A 7,508-nucleotide genomic window follows, 5' to 3' on the forward strand; every position below is an offset into this window, starting at 1 on the left:
TCAAATAGATTGATTAATATTTATAAATTCAAGATGGCCGCGCTCGATGACTAGACAAGTTTACGATAAAAATATAATGTATATTATTATAATTAAAAGCCAAATATTAAAAACAATTTTTTTACTTTGTCTTCTTTCATTTTTCATATTAGTATTTTAATTTAATTCTTTTTAATTCGCACACGTTGATTCCTATTAAGCTTTTAGATCTGTATGCAAGCACTTTGTAAATGTTAAAAAGTTGTCCCGTACCTCATTTTCAATCTAATTGTCGGATATTTACACGTGACTATGATAGAGCACGTGTGAACATATTAGCGATGGCCTGGAAGACAAGGGAACCGGGAACCTACTTCGCTTGTTGCCAACGCCTGTCCCGGTATGAATGCTTCAATCCTCCGGGTGCCGGGTTCAATGTCTTTGTGTGTGTAACTCTCATTAGCTCGGTGCGGAGCGGTGCCGAGCGGTGCGTGCTATGGGGCGAAAGGGTTGTGATTAAAAATTTAATGTTCTCCAACACACAGATGGAAGACGCTAAAGAGAACAAGGAATGATTTGCGCCAGTTTTTTTTTTTAATTATCATCCTTTACTACTGTGTTTTGCAAGAGATAGGAAATCTACTTCAACGAATATCATTTTAAAGTTAAAAACGCTTATAAAAGAATTTCTCTTAATATAGTCTGAATTTATTTATTGTTGTACTCTTTTCAGATCAGTACGAGATAGGAACTCTTTTCGTTTTAAGTTGAAAGATGTCCTATAGGGCAGCAGCAACCGATGGACGTTGGGGCAGAAAATTTCTCGAGTCAATAAGTCCCCCACTGGATGGATCGACGACATAGTTAAGGTTGTAGCATTCTTAAGCGGAGGCTAATACCTAGTTGTGGGCGTTCAACGACTGAAAATAAAATAGGAAAGAAAATAAATATATAAATAAGTCCTTAATTAAAGTCTGAATGTTCTATATTTTATACAATATTTACTGCACACATATTTTTATATGAGAATAATTAACATTTTAATACTCATGGTAACATCTAATAGGATATGAAAAAAGTCTAGATTTCACATGAATTTGTAAAAATAACCAAAAAAACCAGTAGAAGTAATCGGTTCATTTAAAATTTATATCTAGCCATACTACAATCTTCGGAAAAGGAGAAACGACTGAATAGAGAAATCTTGCATTGTAAGTAACGCAAACACAGCTTTGCTTACTAGTGGTGAAAGCTGTCTCTGTTCTTTAGGAGCTAAAAATCAAATGTCACTCCTATGAAATCGTTCACTCTAGATTCTTAAAATACTTTTGCCATGTTAAAAGAAAAACTACGCCAAGTTTAAAAAGATATGGTTCAAAAAAGCCTTTGTGGAACCTCATCTAAATTCACTTAAAAATCTCCTCTATAACAGTGATAGTAGATAACCGGAATATAAAGAATAAAAAGGAATGAAAGAATATGAGAGAAATAAAAGAAGATAGAATACTTGACATTTAGATGCAAGAAAGATAAAGAAAATAATGGATGGATAAATAATGGAATTCTGTGAAGAAATTATTATGTTAACCAGGACAGGGGAAGTACGAGAGGCCCCCAATAGTGGGGTTCTTTTCTAGATCATCATCACCATCTTCATTATTTCAGCAGTAGAACGTCTCCTGCTGCGAATAGATGTCCCCGATGATTGCCAATAAGCCCGATTGTATTGTATTGTACAATTAGATATCTTAGGTCAACATCTGAGTAAGCTATTCCACTATCCAATCAAATACAAAGTAAATGCAAATGAGATGAACTCGCTGCAGGCCGCGTTGCAGCAACATGCGACATGTAACCATTTAGATATGTATCCTTAAACTTTTGCAGCAAAAGCTGAAATAACAATTAAAGCTTGGCTTCTACTGTAAAAGTTTTAATTTGTATTTTAGAAAGATTGTAATATTTTCTATAGTAAAAATCCCCCTTAAACTTACATATTTTTCTTACAACATACTCTAACTTTTGAAACAATACGGAAACGAGAAATAAAAATGGTTGTATTAAAATCATATATGAAAAATAGTGACAGACACATGATAAACATAAGAAATAATAGAAAACTCGTAGCGATTAAATTTCATATTCAAAAAGTTAACAATCCTTCATGGGTCTGAGTATATGCATATATGATAAAACTCTACAAGATATTTCAGACCTTTTATTTCTTAGTTATAAATCTAACATTAAAAGTATATTATTTAATAAATCTTATTATAGCATTCAAGAGTTGATCGTAATGAGTGGAACTTGATTTGTGGACTCATTTACGTGATTTAAATATTGTTCATTTTCATTTAAAATAGCCACTGTTAGGATTCTGGCCGGCAGACGTCCTAAAGACGTTCTCCACACGCCCAGCAGTGGGTTTCCACAGAACACGGGCCACACCGCACCCCCTGCAGACACTCGCAACACTGCGCAAACCATTCAGTATCATCAGCAACCACTGCACCTGCAACACTTTACATAGCTCCTCGCGTCCTACATAACAAAACAAAACATCACCCACCACGCCATAACACCCGTTTTTAGTGAGCGACCGCCCGCTCCCTAACCGCGAACAGCGTGGGCGAACCGTGGTTGGATCCGAATCCCTCGCTCTCTCGGCTCGCCTGTGGTCCTCACTGCCGTCCCAACCCGCAAGCACACTCCAGCAACACACCCCGTCAAAGCTCTACCGCGAAGAACCTTAACAACCTGCGAACGTCACCATGCAACTGGTAGGCGCCCCACCAGCTTTTAGATTCTAGTTTTAAATATAGTTCACGGACCCATCCGCTCCATGAACTCAGTACCGATGAAGCTGTAAAAGCCTTAGGGCTGACAGCATTAACATTTTCAGTAACAATAGATTCTGGCCGGCACTTTTCAGCAGATCAGCGTTCCGGTGGTAACTTACTGCTTATAATGTTAAAATAATCCACAATTTAATAGCGGATGTGAATGCCTACTTGAACAAAGATATTTTGAATTCAATGAATGAATTAAATAAAATTAAACAACTGCCAAGCAACTGCATTACTATATTGGAAACATATAACTTGGTACGTACTTTAAAATCGACAAATTAACATCTTTCAAAAAGAAATAAGAATATTAGTTATTTAATATCTTTTTGAATGGCACTCCAATATAAAACAGAAAACTACGCGAGTAACGAACTTTCAAACCCGTCAAGCAAAGTCAAAGACGAAGAGATCCAGTACTTATAAATAACAGCCTTCTCATTCCTATCAGGAAGTTTTTAGTATTGAAAACTTTTTTAATTTCACTTTGGCTCGGTAAGGAAAGGATTTTATGCTTTTTAGTAACTTTCATCTCTTGCAATTCAGAAAAAATCTATGTCAGAAGAGTGTGCAGCCTTCTAGGTTCACCTAGTGGGGTGGTCATCGGCTCTTGGTCGCACTCGGAACCTTCCGACGCAAACGTCCATCGATTGCACAAACGATGTTGTAATTTCTAGAGTCTCAATATTTAAAACGCAGTAGGCCTTCCAAATCTGATACTATTCGGTTTAAAACTGACATTTTAACGACAAACAATTACGAGCAAGCCTCGAAATAATGAAAATTTAAAAAAAGAATGTCTAGCACGGCGCTTTTTAATTTCATAACGTAATTTTTCAGAGTGTCCGCCGAGTTCCGCCGCGTCGGCGTAACTTGTGGAAATGCGCAGATATGCTAATGAACCGCCCAGCGCCATCCATAGCACGGAGCCCGTCGATTTCGCGCTGAGTTTTTTCTTCTTAATTTTATTCTAATCTAAATGTCATAAGCTATGAAAAGTCAGTATTAAAACTTGGAAGAACTGGAGGGGATATGAATACACTAGTAGTATTTAATAATTTATTAACTTACTTCGTTTTTTTTTTTCTTTGAACCAGTTACAGTTACGTTTTCCAGGTCCTAACACTACTGTACAACTAGCTTTTCCTCAGAGATGTCCATTCATTTATTTTATTATCCACTTTGGGTCAAATCACCATTTACATATATTTCTTCTTCATCGTTTTTCCATTTCTGGTAGTTGTGTCCATTTTGAAAAAAACAGTCGATAACAAACTCTTTCAATACCTGCCAATTGCCTATTTTATTAATATCAACCCCTATCATGGGTAGACAGGGTCTTTGCAATATAATTATTCAAATCATTTTAATTATACTCCATAGTCATTTTTGGTCCTTCTCAATGTCTTTCATTCCTTTCCGTACTAACCTTCCATACATCGCCTCACTTTCTTTGCCTTCTGTCCAGAATTCTACATTTTTTTACGTTTATTATTTTTATCACATGTTTAATAATATATTTATTCTTAATTCATGTTTATTTTCTTACTATCTTTATTACACTTAAATTACATTTTATCATTCTTATTTATTATTTTCATTATTATTCTTTTTATATTTATTTATTGCTTTTTATTGTCTTTTGTATTACGTTTTTGCAGAACTTCGAAAAGTTCCGGCGACACTTCTCTTTACTTACCAGCGAAGCGATGTTCTCCTCTTCTATTCTCTCTGCTAACTGCTAACCAAATAAGGAACAGAAGGTAATCAGATGGCCCAGCTTGTAATAGCAACGAAAAGACCAGTTATTTGATTTCACCAGATCAGCGGATAAGTGATCTTTTACTGTATATGTCCCCACAACAAGTATTTTGTTGAATTATCCGGTTTCATGTAAACGATGTGACTAAAATAACTAAAGAGTCGTTAGTAGTATGTTGTAGAGAGCCTGCTTGTCAGTGGCCCTTCTGAAATTTATTACATTAATTAATTTTCCTGTTGAAATGTGATAAGCTAGTAACTTCTGGTAACACAAAATCTGCAGGAATAGATAGTGTATGATAATTCATTTCAATATTTAGTACTCGAACCTTTGAAAAAGCTTTTTCTTGCTGTATTATCTTTACGTTATCATTTCAGAAACCATTGATTTTTTTAATATAGTTTATGATACATTAATTGACAGGAAATGAGCTATACCTTTACCTATTCAAAGGCTATTTCTAACCCTATATAAAGTAATGACTCAAAACATGTAACATTTTTTATTGAAATGCAACAGGCCAATAGCATCTAGCAGTACAAAGTCTGTTAGGGCAGCTAGTAAATAAATCTAATATATAAAATTCTCGTGTCACGGTGTTCGAACTTGAACTCCTCCGAAACGGCTTGACCGATTTTTACCAAATTTTACATGCGTATTCAGTATGTCTGAGAATCGGCTACTATCTATTTTCCATACCCCTAAGTGATAAGGGTGGTCCACACCTAAATTTTATTTTTAATTTTTTAGATTATTTTTTTGGTTTTTATTTTATTATGATACAGCATACAAAATACATACAAACCTAAATTTTCACCCCTCTACGATCAACCCTTATCTTACATTTGTTAATTAAAAACTTTAATTTTTTTGCAAAACAATGTTTGCGGGATCAGCTAGTAATATATGCATGCCGATTGTTAAATAACATTGCGTCCAGGTGAATTATTTGTTGTTGTTGACACGACGTGATCGGTCCGAGGGTCCTGGGGAAGAGTTGATTAATTAATTTGTCGAGTTATTAATGAGACGCGGCGCTCCAAAGTTTGCGAAGTGTCTGCTCCCGCGACGTCTCTGTCCGCGAACTGTATTTATTCTTTAGATTAAAACTTAAACAAATATTTAGAAAAAATTTCAGTTATTCACTTTTTTGAACAGCGGTAGAGGACTGAGATTTACGATCGTAAGTCGCGGGTTCGATTCCTGGGATACAATGATATATAATTCACACGTGTATAAAATACATATCATTGCCACTGCTCACAAACAAGTTTCAAGAGAATGGACAGGAAGAATCCTCTGCATATTTTAACACCACATTGCGATCGCCAGTCCATCTGCCAAGCGTGGCGATCATAGTATATCCTTAATAGATATCATTGGGGGAGTCCTATGCCTCCTCGCTTTTGGTTGACGTCCACCCGGAAAATGAACAGATGACATTTTTTCCGATCTCATTTTTTTAATAAGAAAGACCTGTGTCCAGCTCTGAACGTTCTTTAACTAAAATAATTTTAGTCGTAACAATTTAGAGCACTAAAATAAAAATGTATTGAAGAAATATCGACCTCTTTTGAATAATTGCGCAAAATACCGCATCAAAATAGAGCTTCACGTGTGAACACCGTAACTCGTAATATTGATAGACGTTGCATTTGCGAGACTGCACAAGAGCTTAGGCATTAAGCTCTCGGGTGAGCTTTTACTACTTTGGACGTTTTACACCGCTGCTGCCATAAATAGTAGTAACAGGGAATATTCGAGGAACAAAGCGAGTTTGAAATTTAAGTTTTGTTATTAATTTTTACTGTTACATTACGATCACTCCAATAGGTTAATTTTTTCCTTATTTAATTGTAATGAGTCAATAACTAGTATCCAGTAGTGGTAGCACGAACACGATCGATTCGATTACCAGGTATGTTATGTTATTATTCACACTTTGTGCAATAATTATGTAGAATTGGCACACACAAACGAGTTTCCAGAGAATAAACAGAAGCGTCCTCTGCGTAACATAATACGACACTGCGATCACCAACAAGCCTGCCAAACGTGGCGTGATATATCCCTCCTTAGATATCTTTTCAGGGGACACCTATGAGCTGAAACAACGACATGATCGATAACTTGACAGGACGAAGCCTATCGATATAGCTAAGTAATGTAATTTAAAATTCATCCATGTTGACAGAGGTCTCCAGAGGTTCGTATGTCGCTGTCTTCCGAGCCCGGGTGCTGGACCCCTAGACGGGCTACTGGGCGGAGAACGAGGATCAGTGCCCACTACGAAGGTTCGTGTTTTTCTGGTCAACGATGACATGCTGTTCCTGACCGGCTGAGTTAAATAACTTTTGAATTTTATTTCACAATTTCGCCTTTTAAATTTATCATATAAATAACGAGGAAAATTTTTATCCTATTTCCGGAAAGGTTCGCTGATCTGAAATAACAGACAGATTAAAAAAAATTGATTCGGCCTACGGTTTCCCGGTATTATTCCATTGTTAAATTCGACTTTTGTCCACTTCCCCTTTCAACAGATTATTATGATTTTCCAAATCATGAATATTTTTATAATAAAAATAATGACAGACAGGAAATATTTTTACGAAAAAACAGTAAAAATCATTCTATTTTTCTGTGCATTAACATTGTAACCGATTAGGGTACATTTGGAACTTTAGATATAACTTGAAATGGTATCTCAAATAATAGCTTTATATGATATATTTTATCAAACTAGGCCTATTTCTAGTCCATAGATTCGTATCAATAATTTTAATTATTTATAAAATTTATCGAATAACTATTTATTAGAATATATTATCTACTAAATGTTCGTTGACGGCAGAATTAGGTTCGCAGTTTTACATAGAGCCTTTTAGTGGAGGATGCCAATAAAGTCCGTGACTTCCAAG

This window comes from Battus philenor, unplaced genomic scaffold, assembly GCF_028537555.1.
Source record: "Battus philenor isolate CCGP_79_NKW_IND1 unplaced genomic scaffold, ilBatPhil1.0.hap1 SCAF_3, whole genome shotgun sequence".
NCBI lineage: Eukaryota > Metazoa > Arthropoda > Insecta > Lepidoptera > Papilionidae > Battus > Battus philenor.